Raw genomic sequence first — 18,067 nt, forward strand, 5'->3', positions numbered from 1 at the left:
TGTCTGTCAGTCTCTGTCGGTCAATCTGTCTACCACTGTCTGTCAGTCTCTGTCAGTCTCAGTATGTGTCTGTCAGTCTGTCAATCTGTCTACCTCTTTCTGTCAGTCTCTGTCAGTCTCACAGTCTGTCAGTCTCAGTGTGTGTCTGTCAGTCTCTGTCAATCTGTCTACTTCTGTCAGTCTCTGTCTCTCAATCTATCTCTGTCAGCCTCTGTCGGTCTCAGTCAGTGTGTGTGTGTCCCCAGGCCCCTCTCCCCTGGGTGATGGCCAGCTCTGTGCCCCCCCCCCGCCCCCCAACTCCCCTCCTCCATTCCCGCACCTGCCTGCACTCTGGTTGGGCAGCCATGGCAGTCACAAGGTGGAAACTGAGGGTAGGCCAGCAGCCACTGAGAAAAGCAAGGGGCAGCCCCAAAGCCTGGGTTGGGGGGTGAAGGGAGGGAAGGAGCGACGGAAGGATGGGGGAAAGTGATGGAGTTTGAGGGAAGAAACAAGAAGGGGGGGGAACTGTGGGAGTTGAAGGAAGGAGGGAGGAAAGAAGAGGGGGAAACTGATGGAGTTGGAAGGAGGAAGGAAAGAAGAGGGGGAAACTGATAGAGAAGAGCGGGAATGATGGAGTTGGAGGAAAGAAGAGGGAGAAAGTGATGGAGTTGGAGGGAGGATGGAGGTAAGGAGAGGGGGAAACTGATGGAACTGGAAGGAGGGAGGAAAGATGGTGAAAGTGATGGAGTTGGAGGCAGGTAAGAAGAGGGAGAAACTGATGGAGCTGGAAGGAGGGAGGAAAGAAGAGGGGGAAACTGATGGAGTGGGGGGGAAATGATGGAGTTGGAAGGAGGAAAGATGAGGGGGAAAGTGATAGAGTTGGAGGGAGGACAGAAGACAGGGAAACTGATGGAGCTGGAAGGAGGGAGGAAAGAAGAGGAAGCTGATGAAGTTGAAGGGAAGAGGGAGGGCAGAAGGGCTTACCCTTCTTCTCCCTCCAGAAGAGCTTGAGGGAGGAGGGAGGTAAAAGAGGTGAGGAGAGGCAGAGGAAGAAGCTGGGGTCTGGAAGAATAAGCTTGTGGATAGGGAACTTGTCTACCAACTCTCTCATGCCATACTCTCCCAAGCGCTTAGTACAGTCCTCTGCATGCAATAAGTGCTCAATTATTTTTTTTTTTTTTGTCAAGTGCTTACTGTGTGCCAGGCAGTGTTCTAAGTGCTGGGGTTGATACAAGGTGATCAGGTTGGACACAGTCCCTGTCCCGTATCGGGCTCACAGTCTTAATTCCCATTTGACAGATGAGGTAACTGAGGCCCAGAGAAGTGAGGTAACTTGCCCAAGATCACACAGCAGACATGTGGTGGAGCCAGAATTAGAACCCAGGTCATTCTGACTCCCAGGCCTGTGCTGTAAGTGCAGAATTGAAGGGTAGGAGAGGGAAAGTCTTTATGGAATATTAATGATTCAAGGTGGGGTCAGAGATAATTGTGTGTGAGTGTGGGGTGGGGTTATAACAATAGGAATGGTTATTAAATTTAGTGCCTTTTCATTGTTTCCCTTTGAATTGGATCTTTTACCTGACCAGGAGAAGATTGGATAGGAAGGGGTGGGAATAAAATGGAGAACAAGAAATGTTTGACAAACGTGTCTGAGACAGATTGTGGAATGAGAAGAAGAGATGATCACATGAGAAGGAGGGTGGCCTCGTGGAAAGAGCACGGGCCTGGGACTCAGAGGACCCGGGTTCTAATCATAGCTCTGTCAACTGTTTGCTGTGGGACCTTGGGCGAGTCGCTTAACTTCTCTGTGCCTCAGTTTCCTCAACTGTAAAATGAGGATTAAATGCGTGTTCCCCCTCCTATTTCAACTGTGAGACCCATGTGGGACAGGGACTGTTTCTAACCCGATTAAGGTGTATTTAACCCGGGGCTTAGAACAGTGTTATTAAGTAAGCACTTAATAAATGCTATTATTATTGTTATTATTATCTGCAGGTTCCAAAAATTACTTCTCCCTTCATCTGGGGAAACCGCACAAGAATCTTGTAGCTTCTTGTAGCTCAGCTGTCCTTGAATGTTTCCGGATTATCGATTCTTCCCTGTCCCTCACGAGATTAAGCAATTTCTGGGATACCTATCCATCCTTCATTTTATCTGACTCCAACTGATGAAATCTATCGGTCATCCAAAAGGGTGGTTCCTGCCTCTTTCTGAATAGACTTGGCTTTCAAGGGGAGGATTAGGATTCAATTTCTACTTTCTTCAATTGTGGAAATACTCTCCAGGCTTAGATTTTGTGCCCCCATGTAGACAAGTACTGGGTCTGATCTAACTGTATTGCATCCACTCCAGAGTTTAGTGCACAGTAGACAACTTAAATACTACAATTATTATTATCAGGCTTTAGGGTAAAATACAGTGGTTTTAAGGTACTAAAGTGACACAGCAATTGAAGCATGGAAAAAACTATGGTTTGAGTTCACATGTAAGCTCATTGTGGATGGGAAATGTATCTGTTTATTGTTATGGTGTACTCTTCCAAGCCCTTAATACAGTGCTCTGTACACAGTAAGCGCTCAATAAATAAGATTGAATGAATGAATGAACATGAAGAGCTTCCAGCTCAAATATGAGTCTTGTCTAGAGAGGGCCCTAATCTCTCTTATTTAAACCATTTTAAATAAGGTCATTAGGAAAAAAAAAATAAAAACACTTGACAGTCAATAGATTCATTGAAATGAGTGATCCAAATGTGGCTAATTTAGGTTTGCAGTAAAGATTGTCATTCTTTACATTCATTCATTCATTCAGTCATATTTATTGAGCACTTACTGTGTGCAGAGCACTGTACTAAGCGCTTGGGAAGTACAAGTTGGCAACATATAGAGACGGTCCCTACCCAACAACGGGCTACATGATTTTCAGAAATCCATGCGACATCCTGCAATACTTTTCCACATGCCTTGGAAGTTTAAAAATTTGTGCTTTTATTGTCTTTTAAATTTTTAAATTTTCCTAATCATTCCATTCTTATCTGGAGCCATTGTCTTGTTTTATATTTTTCTGTCACATGGCAACACAGGATGTAGCTCAGCAGTTATCACAAGAACACCTAAAAGTGTTGGATTACACTAATCAGGCATCTTGCAAGTTAGGTGGGATTTAGAGTGTTTCTCTTCCTTGTCATTTCTGTCAGAATTTAAAAAAACACCCAAAAAGGAAAAAAAAACCAGGACTGGAAATAAATGTGTCATAACAAACATTCCAAAAAACATTTATTTCAGAACACCCAAAATTCAAGTTAAAAGCCTTCAGTGAAATGCAAGAAGCATCCTAAACTAAAAAAAAGCCACCTGTTCAGATAAATAATCCAATTTCCCATTTGGGGTGGTGGCTTTTATTATTCTGGCGTCTGGCACCTCAGAATCATATACCAACTTCTCCCTTTAATAATAATGATGGCATTTGTTAAGTGCTTACTATGTGCAAAACACTGTTCTAAGCTCTTTAATAGATCTAGTGGTTTGATGGCCTGGATTTATCATGATGTGACATCGCTACTGACATGAGAACCAGAAGGTGTAATTTATAACCCGCCTGCCCCTCATTACTTTAGTACTAATATCAACAGTAAAGATGAAACTGACTTCGCCACGACTCATACATTAAAAGGCTCAACAGAGCTCTGTTTAATCAATCAACAAGTTTAATTAGTGCCTGTATCACAAATGTCATTATTTTAATGATCTTTTTCTTTAATCTTTTTTTCTGTGCCTTAGTTTTTTTTCTTTTTTTATGGTGTTTGTTAAACACTTACTCTGGGCCAGGCACTGTACTAAGCACTGGGGTAGATACAAGCTAATCAGGTTGGACACAGTCCACATCCCACATGGGGCTCACATTTCTAATCCCTATTTTATAGATGAAATAACTGAGACACAGAAAAGTTAAGTGACTCGCCCAAGGTCACACAACTGATGAGTGGCAGAGCTGGGATTAGAACCCAGGTCCTTCTGACTTCCTAGCCAGTGCTCTATCCATGCTACCATGTTCCATTCTATTTTATGAAACTATTGTCTTCTTTTTCTCCTTTTCTCCCATTCTACTGACAAATCCATTGCAGGGATCAAGGGCAAACGTCAAGCTGTTGCTGAGAGAGTGAAGGTCACAGAGAAGGTGGGATAGGTGTTGGGTTGGATGGAGAGTCACTGGAACAGCAGAAAAAGGGCAGGAATTGTCACCATAGTTGCAAGTGGATGGTCAGATAGGTGACCATTGGGGGAAAACGATCTTGAGCGTTCCACGCCAGACTAGCCAAGTGGTTGGCTCTTTGCCTCTCTAGCAAAGCATTCACCCAGTGGGGATAAATTGCCTCAATTTCTCCTGAGAGACTTTAAAAGCAAAGGCAAATTTTTCCTTTGAGACTGTAATAAAGGCCGAGTTTTAAAAGCATACAAATGGTTAGCAGGTTAACTAGTTCGAGTAGCTTTTGTACTAGAACATTTGACATTTTCCTCCCTAGACTGTAAGCTCCTTGGGGACAGGGACTGGTGCTTGCCAACTTTGTTGTACTGTACTCTCCCAAGCATCTAGAGTAGTGCTCTATATGCAGTAAATACCATCGCTTTCCCCCAGACTGATCATTTTGGACATATGCTGAAACATAAATATTTTAAAATGTTGCCTCTACGTATAGGGACCAGGTTGAATTGTAATGTCTTTGGCAAAATACTTTTCTGCACCAATACATTTAGAGGTTATTTCTAACAGTGATGCACTTGCAATAGCAAATGTTTCTAACTATGGTGTACTTGCAATAACAAACGTAGCTATAACAGGAAATCAATTATGAACATGTAATTTATCAAATGAAGGTCATATTTTTGTCATTTTTTGTATGTGAATTTTTAGTCTGCAGGTCCTCAGTATGAAAAATGTGAACGGGAATACTCGTTCTATTTTAAAGACCAAGGAAATTGTTTAGCTGTATGACTCTCTCATTAAACAATTAAACTTAAATTAAATTAAATATTAAACAATTTTTAAAGAGACTGGAGAAGAGTGTAGTGAAAAAGAAGACTCATACTTTAAATTTTTATGGTATTTGTTAAGTGTTTACTATCTTCCAGACACTGTACAAAGCTCTGGGTTCGGTACAAGTTAATCAGGTTGGATACAGGCCATGTCCTACATGGGGTTTACAGTCTTAATCCCCATTTTACAGATGAGGTAACTGAGGCCCAGAGAAGTGAAGTGAGTTGCCCAAGGTCACGCAGCAGACAAGAGGAGGAGCTGGGATTAGAACCCAGGTCCTTCTGACTCCAAGACCCATGGTCTGTCCACTAGGCCATGCTGCTTCTTTTTTTTTTTAATGGCATTTATTAAGCACTTACTATGTGCAAAGCACTGTTATAAGTGCTGGGGAGTTTACAAGGTGATCAGGTTGTCCCACGTGGGGCTCACAGTCTCCATCCCCATTTTACAGATGAGGTAACTGAGGCACAGAGAAGTTAAGTGACTTGCCCAAAGTCACACAGCTAACAAGTGGCGGAACTCAGATTTGAACACATGACCTCTGACTCCAAAGTCCGTGCTCTTTCCACTGAGCCATGCTGCTTCTTGAATCTTGAATCTATCCTAGAGAGTCTGAAATTGTATTCACACATACAGATACCAAAATAAACCATGTGTTGTTGAAGGCTTGCAAATAGCCTACATGCTACTGGTCTACATGCTTGGAAGCCAGTTGTTCAATCTTTAGTACTTATTTGCCAATACGGTCTGCCTTCAACATAAAATTGTGTTAACGAATCAATAACACTTGGGTGCTTACTGTGTGCAGATTACTGTACCAAGCCCTTGGGAGAATACAACAGAATTAATAGATACGTTCCCAGGCCAATATGTGATTGATTATTCTTTCCAAGCTGAGTAAGAATAATAATAATGATGGTATTTGTTAAGCACTTACTATGTGCAAAGTCTCCCCCTTTTAGACTGTGAGCCCACTGTTGGGTAGGGACTGTCTCTATATATTGCCAATTTGTACTTCCCAAGCACTTAGTACAGTGCTCTGCACATAGTAAGCGCTCAATAAATATGATTGATGATGATGATGATGATGCAAAGCACCGTTCTAAGCACTGGGGTAGATACAAGGCAATCAGGTTGTTCCACGTGGGGCTCACAGTCTTAATCCCCATTTTACAGATAACTGAGGCCCAAAGAAGTTAAGTGATTTGCCCAAAGTCACACAGCTGACAAATGGCAGAGCGGATTTAGAACCCATGACCTCTGACTCCCAAGTCTGTGCTCTTTCCACTGAGCCACGCTGCTTCTCTAGGTTGTCTGTGTTGTAGAGTAGTTGTCTGTGTAGTTGTCTATGTCTATGAGTCGTTATCTATGTTTTATGAAGTGGAAATCACTGCTCCTTCAAAGGCCTGGCTCTGTCCTCCGGTGGCCTAATGGGTAGAGCATGGAGCTGGGAGTCAGAGAATCTGGCTTCTAGTCCAGAGAAGCAGCGTGGCGTAGTGGATAGAACACGGGCCTGGAGATCAGAAGGTCTTGGGTTCTAATCCTGGCTCCGCCACTTGTCTGCTGTGGGACCTGTGACCTGCTGTGTGAAGTGTGTAAGTCACTTCATTTCTCCTGGCCTCAGTTCTCTCATCTGGAAAATGGGAATTGGGATAGTGACCCCCATATGGGACAGGAACTGTGTCCAAACCGATTTGCTCGTTCCTACCTCAGTGCTTAGTATAGTGTCTAGCACATAGTAAGTGCTTAACAAATGCTTCACCTGTATATATGTCACCTGTATATATGTATATATGTTTGTACATATTTATTACCCTATTTTACTTGTACATATCTATTCTATTTATTTTATTTTGTTAGTGTGTTTGGTTTTGTTCTCTGTCTCCCCCTTTTAGACTGTGAGTCCACTGTTGGGTAGGGACTGTCTCTATATGTTGCCAACTTGTACTTCCCAAGTGCTTGGTACAGTGCTCTGCACACAGTAAGCACTCAATAAAAACGATTGATGATGATGATGAAATGTCACAATTAGTATTAGTATTCCTCAGCTCTGCCGCATGCTCACTATGTATCCTTGGGCAAGTCACTACTTCTCTATGCCTCACTTTGTGGGACAGGGACTGGTCTGACAGGATTGATTCATGTCTACTCCAAGGCTTAGCACTACTCTTGTTACACAATAAGTGCTAAATACCACTATTATGATAAGCAAAAGTTGGCCCCAATTTAGTCACTTCCACTTGCTTAAATAGCATTTTGCCTTCTGCTACTGTCACTTCTGAAAAACTGCTACCTAGCCCTCAATAGGTCAAGTAGACCTTTGGAAAAAAAAAAATTCTGCTGTAAAAGTGAAGGCCAGTGATTCTCGAGTGACGTGATTTCCGGCGTCCCAATTTCCAGTAATGATGTGACTTTGAACATTGAAATCTCGGATTCTTATTTAGGTTCCTAGCCTGGTTTTCAAAATATACTGAAGTATGTTGTCAAGATCCAAAACTGAGGAAACTAGTTTTAATCCATGCTAATGCTATATTCTATATATATTAATTATATCAAATGAACAACTGACAATTGGGAGCCCCTTCAATCGATAGTATTTACTGAGTGCCTAGTGTATACAGAACAACGTGGTAAGATTGGAAGAGTACAGAATAGCATAGTATAGAGATTATAGAGAAGCGGCATGGCTCAGTGGAAAGAGCATGGGCTTTGGAGTCAGAGGTCATGGGTTCAAATCCTGGCTCCACCAATTGTCAGCTTTGTGACTTTGGGCAAGTCACTTAACTTCTCTGGGCCCCAGTTACCTCATCTGTAAAATGGGGATTAAGACTGTGAGCCCCCCGTGGGACAACCTGATCACCTTGTAACCTCCCCAGCGCTTAGAACAGTGCTTTGCACATAGTAAGCACTTAATAAATGCCATAATTATTATTATTAATAGCTGTGATCCTGGCCCTCAAGGATTTTACAATCTAGCAGGGGTGGAATGGTATTTAATTACAATAATTTCTAACTGTGTTAAGGAAAGTGGAGTTAATTTCAAAATTCACTGGCAAAGGCAGGTTTTTAGGTTGAAATGGACCCAAATAGTCCCCAGATCGTTAGGCCTTTTGAAAAATTAATTCAAATGTGATTCCTCAAACAGTCCCTGTCATTTCCCAGACGTACATTCCAAATTACTCCAGTTACATCTTTACTGGCAGAATGAAGAGCTTTGTTCATAAAAACTCCAGCATACCAATGTTTTGGTAGGATTCTAACACACTGGCCAAATCTGTACCTATCCAACAATTCCTTTTCCACTCCCCTCTGTTCTCCCTCTGTTTGATGCCATTTCCAGCCAAGAATTAGTGATAGGGGAAAAAAAGAATGGGCTGATGGAATGGTGTTTTAGAGAACTCCAACTTGCACATCTCCCTCCTCCCTTTTTGTGGGTTGCACCTACCTGGCTGTGATAATGAGCAAAGGCAAGAGGAAAAGGCCTACATCACTCTCTTCTCCTCCCAAGCTCTGATCATAAAGGATTCTCTCTTTAGAAGGTTTCCAAAGCTAGAAAAATGGCACGATTTTATGTATTGAGTACACATCCCTCAAAAGTTAAATTAATCTGCTATGCATTGATTTTAGAGCAATCAGGAATACACCAATCGATTTGGGTGGTCTTAAAGTTGTTTCTGTTTAATACTACTGGCATTTTTTTTTGATATTGTTTTCCCAAGTGGATTTTTTTTTTTTTACCTCCTTGACATTTTCTAATGTCTGTCAGACTCCTGCATCCCTAAAGCCCAGTAGTAGAGGAAGCAGCATTGCCTAGTGGATAGACCCCAGGTCTGAGAGTCAGAAGGACATGAGATCTAATCCCAGCTCCACCACTTTTCTGCTGTGGGACCTTGGGCAAGTCACTTAATTTCTCTATGCCTCAGTTACCTCGTGTAAAACGGGGATTAAGACGGTGAGCCCTATGTGGGACAGGGACTGTTTCAAGCCTGTTTAGCTTGTATCTACCCCAATGCTTAAAACAGTGCCTGGCACATAGTAAGTGATTAACCGGTATTATTAGGTATTATTATTATTGTTATTTAATAAAGACTACCTGCAAGGAATGGGAGATTACCCACCAAGTATGAATGCGATGCAGCTTTGCTTTCTCAGAAAGGCTTCGAATCACGGATAGAACTGTTGTCATTGCTCTAAACAGAGATTTTTTTGGCTCTCTTGTGAGGAGCACTTACTAAATCAACATCAAATGTCTCAGAAATTCTTTTCAAGTTGTAATCCAAGAGATAGTTCCCACTTCTATGATCTTACGGCTTCATAAAGATGTTTTAATAACATAGCTACTCAACATTCTAAGGAGAATCGTATGTTGTAGAAGAGAGTGTCTAATCACTGAGGTCACTGAAAGCTGAATTCATTATTTCCACAGGTATTTCCTACTAATGATCGTGTCAGGGTGCATGTGCCTTTTGCAGGGAGAGACAGTGAACTTTCCCAGAAAGATTTTCGAATTCAAATCAGCTAAACTTCAAGCCACACGCACTCATGAATGCGGCAGTAATTACTGTGCTCTGCGGACAAGTGGCATTGACATCATTCGTTCATCAGGATATCAGTGACTGCTGTCATAGAAAATTTGTATTTGTATCAAGAGAGGTGGAAAGGTGACTTCAAAGATGTTCCCAAATGTTTCATTATTTACATTTAAAGCCTGTAACGTTATAAAGTAGTTATTACATATTGCTAATATCCAGCTCCGTGGAGTGTCATTTAATACTTTTTACATACATACTTTTATACATACTTTTTATAAGGCCTTTTTAAAAGAGCCACACTTTTTAGTAGACTATGTCGTTTGCTGTAATAAAAACTTTGAACCTGAATTACAAAATGTCCAAAGACACTATCAGTCTGAAAATATCAGTTTATAATATGTTCATTCATTCAGTTGTATTTATTGAGTGCTTACTGTGTGCAGAGTACTGCACTAAGCTCTGGGAAAGTACGATTCAGCAACAGAGACAATCCCTACCTTAACAGTGGTCTAGATTGATCTGAGATGTATAGATGGTCAATAATTCATGCAATGGTTTGCCCATGAAGACAACAACAAATCCAGGATGTGACTGGAAATATGTGCAACTATTTGAGCTATATTTTGCTCAAAAATTTGAAGATTAGAAATATATTGATAACACACTGCTAAACTTGAAAAATGAAAAAAAATTACATGTAGGTTCCCCATTACTGTGAATGCTCAGTTAATGTGCTTGATGGTGGTAATATATTCAAAATGCTCATTGCTTACTAAATAAGTCATTCACTGTGTCAAGGACAATTCAACAATTATCTGGGGACTTCTTAGGCATTTTTTGTTTTTCCCCCCCCCCCATCATCTAAATGTATTTTTTTAAAAAGGTATGCTATGGCTTTGGCCTAAAATCCACTTTTTTAAATAGCGATTCTGCAAACGCGATACTGTCTGTATTTCTGGAGTTTGGGGGATTATGATTTTGAGATCTCTCTCCCATTTTTATTACCATATTGCAAGAACTAGTTTTAGAAATACAACCAAAGGTTTGGCTTTCATTGAGTAGTACAGATAGGGTTTAAAGTGAACAGACTGTGAAGAAATCACTTTCCCACTGGTCTCAATCAGTCAGTCAATGGTATTTATTGAGTGCTTACCTTGTACAGAGCACTGTACTAAGCACTTGAGAGAATACAGTAAGCACTCAATAAGAATGATTGAATGAATGAATGAATGAATATGTCTAAGTAGGAGGGTTTTAGGTATTTAACCCCCATTGAACCCCCATTTTGCATTGTAGACTGTAAGCCCGGTGTGGGCAGGGATTGTCTCTATTGTTGAATTGCACTTTCCGAGTGCTTAGTACAGTGCTTTGCACACTGTAAGAGCTCAGTAAATATGGTTGAATGAATGAATGAAAGGAGGGAACTGAGGCACAGAGAAGTCAATCAATCATTTATTGAGTGCTTACTGTGTGCAGAGCACTTTACTAAGTGCTTGGAAGAGTACAATATAATCAAGTGGCTGGAAATGTTTCTTGCCCACATAAGCTAACATTCTAGAGGGGAAGACAGACATTAATGTAAATAAATGAATGGCAAATATGCACAAAAGTACTGTGAGGATGAGGGGAGGGGGCCGAGGAATAAAAGGTGCAAATCAAAGTGCAAGGGTGATACAGAAGGGAGTGGGAGAACTTTTCCAGGGTTACACAGCAGGTATATGGCAGAGTCAGGATTAGAACCCAGGTCCTCTGACTCCAGACCGTGTTCTTTCCATTGGGTCACATTGCTTCCCTGTGTAGTAAGTACTCTTATTGAATGATCAGAAGAAAGAAAATCCTAGTAAATAACACAATGTTATTTAGAATATCTCCTATAATGAAAGAATTGTTTTGAGTTCTCAATTTTTAGGAAGATTTAGTTAATTTGCCTCAAATGCAAATTCAAGTCCGTATTAGTGCAGAAAATGCCAAAAGACTGGTAATTTTATTTTTACCAGTGTGGAAAATGCCAAAAGACTGATTTTTAAGCACAGTAATGTACATACATATAGCCACAGTTCTACCTAAAAAGCAGGAAGACCAAAAACGACTTGGGAGCAAACCAGCATTTCTTCACAGACAAGGTCATTCGAGCACAAGGCTCAAGACAGAAAAATCCCTTTTCCATTCTGTAGATGAAATGATATCCTCCAAGCACAATACTTATCAGTGGTTTAGTGCCTGTTGTGTAAATGAGAGCTTCAAGGATCAGCAATGAAATGCTCAACCATGCTAGGTACTTTGCTGGATAGAGGCATAATTGTGGACACTGCATTCCAAATGTTTGTTGTGGTTTTAGAAAAAAAACGGAGAGGGCAGTTAAATGCCTGTAAATCAAGATTATTTAGGGATGCTCCTATTTCACTCAATTTCCAAACTTCCTGGAGGTAAAGAGGAGAGGTTGTTGGGTTTCTAGTGGCACATTTTTTCCTGTTTCTTCCAGGTCCACCAATGCGATTCTTGAAATAAATGCAGAGCTTATGAATGTGAATACTGATTCTGTCATTCTACCATCTGGCATGTGGGTGAGACCATTTAATTACATAGAAAACTAAATTGTTTAAAATTCACTTACACAGATAGCGGTCACAATCTTGAGTGCTCCTGTTTAATAAAAATCCCTGTCCTTATTGTTTATTTGGTGAGTAGCTGTTTTTCAGCATCTGCATTTGTAATACAAAAACAGGGAAGAGGTCAAAGATATCATTTACTAGTCTAACGAACTACCGGCTAATTATGACCGTGGACAAAGTGTTCAATTCTGACCCACGTCTTTTACTTGCCCTTCCACCTAAGGATAAACACCCTCGACATTTCATTCATTATGCATCTACCATATCCGCTTTTGGTTTTATTCATTAGTTGGTACTGTTGCTATGGTTAATTCATATACATACTTGATGATTATAAATATCATCTCTAACATTAAGATGTTCTTTTGAAGGAATACAGGAATTACTGCACCTAGGATTATCCATATGCTTTAAAAAGAAAATATCAGCTTGTATCATCTACATATCGGTAGTGGAGAAAGAGCCAATTTCAATTATTTTTCCATTTTTTGTGTGTAGTTAGCAGAAACGTTGAAAAAGAACAATCAAGGCAGAATCAGAAGAAATTTAAAATTCTGCCAGAATAAGTTAATGGCTTTAATAGCTCAAGTATTAATCCCATATAGAGGCTGTTTTTAAATTGTGGAGCTGTAATCAAAACTCTTTTCTAAAGATGTTTGCATTTAATCAAACCAGACTTCAGAGTTCACTCTAGATCCTTCCTATTCAAAAATGTCCTTCCGATCCACATGAGCAGGCGGAGCCAGAAATCCGGAAAACATCTATGTGTAACTGACAATCCATTTCACTTCCTACTAGGTGGTGGACATCAAAATGGTCTGCTGTTAAACTGAGGCCTTTACCAAAAAAAATCTGCTTCAGAAGAGCTGCGGATAGCCCTGGCTGTTGCGGAAGCCCACGGTAATATACAGAAACTTTTTTGACCTTCTTGACTGAATATGGCCTACAAAAGGTGATTATTTCCAGGAATAGTGATTTATTCATTTCAGAAAGTATTTCTTGGGGATCCATTTACATGGTTTTAATTTACAGAATCTTTTTGAACTGAAATTTACTGTATTTTCAATGAAAGCACATTTTTTTAAACCTTTTCATAGTTTGAATCTATTGGAATCTATATGAAATATCGTATTCATTCCATAAACCATATTGTAGGGATGAAATAAATTCTCGGTCCACAATAGCTACAAGTAGGATCAAGTAATTTAAAACAGTAAAACTTGTGTTGGTTAAATTAATGTCGCCTCAAATCTAGGATTGATCAAATAGATCATTTTCCCTTTTTTGGGAGAAAAGAAGGCCTTAGTGATGTGTGCCAGAATCTTGTCTGGGACCCTTGCTCATTCACAGCTATTCTATTCTGATCACCCATCTCATAATGAATGCATTATCATTTTTTTTTCTGTAAACAGTTTAAATTTAGGCATATGAAAGCCTATGAAAATTCATACATTTCCAGAAGAGCTTTCAGCTATTATTCATCATCCAAACAAAGAATCTAAAACCATTACAGCTCAAATTCTTCAGAAGATCTTAAAGAAAGGTGTGGTGGGGGGAGGGTAGTAGAATGAAGTGGTAGAGGGAGGATTAGAACCCAGGTCCCCAATCCCAGCCATGAATTGCTATATTTAGTCAAGAAATTATAGCTTTTTCTATAAAACCATGTGATCCGCAGACTGATGAAAAATACTAATGAATCCAGTATTTTTTTTAACATGGGGCAATAACAATTTCACACGTAGTTACTGTTTTATCCCCTCAGGCCTTCTGTTAAACCTCAGAGTCTCAGGCATTCTCTTAGGCAGAAATAAAATTGCTGTTGGCAAATTCATTTATGTAGAAAGGGGTTTGCATCGAAGCCTCTAGATGTTCAGCCCTCTTGATGATTCATTCATTCATTCAATAATATTTATTGATCTCTGACTGTGTGCAGAGCCCTGTACTAAGGGCTTGGGAGAGTACAGTACAATAAATAGACACATTCCCTGACCACACTGGACTTCAGCGGGAGCTGCCCAACTCTTGGGCCCAGGAGGATGAGGACGAAGGTGACAATCAGTTTACAAAGTAATGGGCTAGCTTCAGGCTGAAGAAGAGAACCCTCTCCCTAGAAGATGGGCAGACCCTGGTCGAGGGGGTGGAGAATGCACCCCTGGCCCATGTCCTGCCTCTGGCCTGGAACACCCACCCTGTTCAAATCTGCCAGACAATTGCTCTTCCGCACTCTGGCCTTCAAAGCCTTACCGAAGGTACATCTCCTCTGAGAGGCCTGCCCAGACTCCCTTCTGTGCCACCCTGACTTGCTCCCTTTGCTCTTCCCCGCTCTTCCAGCCCCACAGCACGTAGGGATAGAGCTGTATTTTTATTTACTTGTACTGATGACCATTGATTTATATTGCTGTCTGCCGCCCCCTTCTCTAAACTGTGAGCTTGTTTTGGGCAGGGATTGACACTACTGTTGTATTGTACTTTCCCAAGCACTTTGTACAGTACTCTGCACAAAGTAAGTGCTTAATAATGCCCTCCCTCCAAACATCCGCCAAACTAGCTCTCTTCCTCCCTTCAAAGCCCTACTGAGAGCTCACCTCCTCCAGGAGGCCTTCCCAGACTGAGCCCCCTTTTTCCTCTCCTCGTCCCCATCCCCTGCTCTACCTCTTTCCCCCTACCACAGCACTTGTATATATATTTGTACAGATTTATTACTCTATTTGTTTTACTTTTACATATTTACTATTCTATTTATTTTGTTAATGATGTGCATCTAGCTTTAATTCTATTAGTTCTGATTGCTTTGACACCTGTCTATATGTTTTGTTTTGTTGTCTGTCTCCTTCTAGACTTTGAGCCCGTTGTTGGGTAGGGACCATCTCTATATGTTGCCAATTTGTACTTCCCAAGAGCTTAGTACAGTGCTCTGCACACAGTAAGCTCTCAATAAATACAATTGAATGAATGAATAAATATGATTGAAAGAATGAGTGAATGAGTGAACTAGCCCAGGTAAGGTAGTCTGAGCCACAGACTGGCCCCAGTGAGGGAGAAACTGCAGTCGCCCATAATTTAGAGCTTCCTGTGGGCAGGGAATGTGTCTGGTGTATTGCTGTATTGTACTCTCCTAAATGCTCAGAATAGTTCTGTGCACACAGTAAACCCTCAGTAAATGTGAGTGATTGTATATATGTATATATGTTTGTACATATTTATTACTCTATTTATTTATTTATTTTACTTGTACATATCTATTCTATTTATTTTATTTTGTTAGTATGTTTGGTTTTGTTCTCTGTCTCCCCCTTTTAGACTGTGAGCCCACTGTTGGGTCGGGACTGTCTCTATATGTTGCCAACTTGTACTTCCCAAGCACTTAGTACAGTGCTCTGCACACAGTAAGCGCTCAATAAATATGATTGATGATGATGATGATAATGATTGATTCATCTTGTGGCCTAGTGGAAAAAGCATACCCCTCCCTCACATCCTGCCTCTGGTCATCTGACAGACGATCGCTCTTCCTACCTTCAAAGCCCTACTAAAATCCCATCTCCTTCAAGAGGTCTTTTCCAACCAATTTCCCCTACTCCCTCTCCTTTCCACCTCGCCATCGCCCTTGGATTTTCACCCTTTATCACCCCACCCTCAACCCCACAGCACTTATGTTCATATCTGTAATTTATCCATAGTAATGTCTGTCTCCCCCTTTAGATTGTAAGGTCCTTGTGGGCAGGGAAAATGTATACCAACTCTGCTATAGTATACTCTTCCAAGCACTTAGTACAGTGCTCTGCACAAAGGAAGTGTTCAGTAAATATGATTAATCGATTGATTGAGCATCCTGACAACCTGACTGAAATGCTTGGAAGATCCATAGAACTATTTGTTCCCCTAGTTGGAAATCCGTGTCCTGTGGCGTGATTGCATTTTGGTCTCCCCCCAGACCTTTCACTGCAGTTTGAGAGATAGTCACCGATGTTTCAGAGAAAGAAAAGTGACAAATTGTTGTCTAATATTTTCCTCTGTAAATTAGGGATAAATACATTTCCCACCCAGGTGTTCCATACGGATATTTGTTTAACAATAACATTTCACAAAGAAGTTCATATTTTCCAACACTCATTTGTCAGCTTTTATCCTCTCACTCATAAGGATAGGTCAATATTTTATCTTCAATTTGCAGGTAACTGAGGCAGAGATAGCACAAGTGACTTGCTGAAGTTTAATACATCTTTTTCCTGATTTCAATAGCTCAGCATTTTTATTCTGTTTTAAGAAACGGGATGACAATCTGTCTCATGGAAATCAGTGCGTGCTACAGCAGGACTGTCACTTTAAAAAATTAAAAAAAAAGCAGCTCTCTAGGAGCTGGCAAATAAAAAGCTCTATTTTCAAGGGACAGATATTTTATGGGAGACAGAGAAAATAAGTCAGAATCTCAAGAAGCTCTGTGCAAAGCTGTGTAGCTTAGTAGAAAAGAGAAGCAGCGTGGCTCAGTGGAAGGAGCCCGGGCTTGGGAGCCAGAGGCCATGGGTTCTAATCCTGGCTTCACCACTTGTCAGCTGTGTGACCTTGGGCAAGTCACTTAACTTCTCTGGGACTCAGTTACCTCATCTGTAAAATGGGGATTAAGACTGGGAACTTCACATGGGACAACCTGATCACTTTGTATCCCCCACAGCACTTAGAGCAATGCTTTGCATATAGTAAGTGCTTAACAAATGCCATTGTTATTAGAAAGAGACTAGGCCTAGGAGTCAGAGGACTCCTGGTCCCACCATTTGCCTTTTTTGGGACCTTATTGAGTCACTTGATAGATAACTGCAGAATAATAATAATGGTACTCATTAAGTGCGTACTATATGCCAAGCACTGTTCTCAGCAATGGGGTAGATACAAGTTAATCAGGTTGGACAATGTCCCTGTCCCACATGGGGCTCCCAGTCTTAATCCCCATTTTCCAGATGAGGTAAATGAGGCCCAGAGAAATTAAGTGACTTACCCAAGGTCACCCAGCAGACATGTGGCCGAACCAAGATTAGAACCTAGGCCCTTCTAACTCACAGGCCCGTGCTGTATCCACTAAGCCACACTGCTTCCCCAGAGAAAAAGAAGCCACGCTTTCTGCCTGCCATTTTACATGATTTTAGACTGTTTCATCCAGTCTTTGAGTAGTTTATTTGACTCCCCTTTTCAGTTCAGTGTTCATGAGGCGTCTAAGCATCCTGCTCGCATCCCTTCTTCTCACATCTGCTACCCAGTGGAGCTTTGTTGTTAGGAGCATTACTTCTTTGCTGGTGAGCTGACTGTTTTCCAGGGCCTAGTTATTTGTCATCTTGACCTGCCATTTACTGCCGAGGACTAGAAGCAGTGTGGCCTAGTGGATAGAGCACAGACCTTTGCGTCAGAAGGACCTGGGTTCTAATTCCAACTCCACCACTCATCTGCTGTGTGACCTTGGATGAGTCACTTCACTTCTTGGTGCCTCAGTTACCTCATTTGGAAAATGGGGATGTGAGCCCCATGTGGGACGGGGACTGTATCCAATCTGATTAGGGTCTATCTACCCTAGCATTTAGAACATATTAAGTGCTTAACAAATACCATTTAATAAAAAAAGAGTTATTAATGATGTTGATGAAACTGCTTCAGAAAATCCAGGTTTCACATTCATATAGGAGGTTAGACACCACAACATGAGAAACGGAAATCTACAAGCATGGGAGATAGTCTAATATTTTGGGGTCTGCAAGTTTCCCCTCAAAATCTGATCGCTGAAGAAATGGGCCCACCGTAACTAGTTTTTTCAAGTAGAAAGGCAGGAGAGCTGACACTGGAAATTATTGAGGAATCCACTTTCATTCTAAACAAGATTCTAGCTAGAATCCTTCTGAACAGAGTACTGAAGAACATTATGAA

This window comes from Tachyglossus aculeatus, chromosome 20, assembly GCF_015852505.1.
Source record: "Tachyglossus aculeatus isolate mTacAcu1 chromosome 20, mTacAcu1.pri, whole genome shotgun sequence".
Classification (NCBI taxonomy): Eukaryota; Metazoa; Chordata; class Mammalia; order Monotremata; family Tachyglossidae; genus Tachyglossus; species Tachyglossus aculeatus.